Below are 531 nucleotides of genomic sequence, written 5' to 3'. Positions count from 1 at the left end.
CGCCGATGATATTTTCAATTAACAAATTTGAACATATTTTCTAAATAATTATTACTGTTTTTATAAAAAAATATTACTGTTATGATTTAAACAAGTTTGAACATATTTAAACACAAATAAATATCAAACATGATTTAAAATGCATAAAAAAATTGGGGAGCCTGGGAATCGAACCCAGGACCTCCTGATGTGTGTGCTGCGTACTGACCAATCGGGCTAGTGGGCAGGTTCTGTTGTAGATAGGGTTAGGTGGTATATATGTTGGGCTAGATTAAATTACTTATGGATGTACTTATGGCGCACCCCTGGGTGGTGCGCCATTGCTAAGCCTCCCCCACACTAAAATCCCCAAACCCCAATCCACACTCTAATCCCTCCCCTGCCTCACCCGCCGTCCCCGGCCGTACGTGCACCCGGCCACCCTCCGCCGCCGACCACCTCCCTTATTGTCCCCCCTCTGCCCGTGCCCGCGCCCTCGCCGTCCCCCTCCCCCCGCGGCCCCGCCTGCGCCCCCTCCCTCCCGAGCGCGAC

The sequence above is a fragment of the Triticum aestivum genome, chromosome 5B (genome assembly GCF_018294505.1).
Source record: "Triticum aestivum cultivar Chinese Spring chromosome 5B, IWGSC CS RefSeq v2.1, whole genome shotgun sequence".
NCBI lineage: Eukaryota > Viridiplantae > Streptophyta > Magnoliopsida > Poales > Poaceae > Triticum > Triticum aestivum.
The sequence above is the reverse complement of the archived record's forward strand: the minus strand, read 5'-3'. Positions refer to the sequence as shown.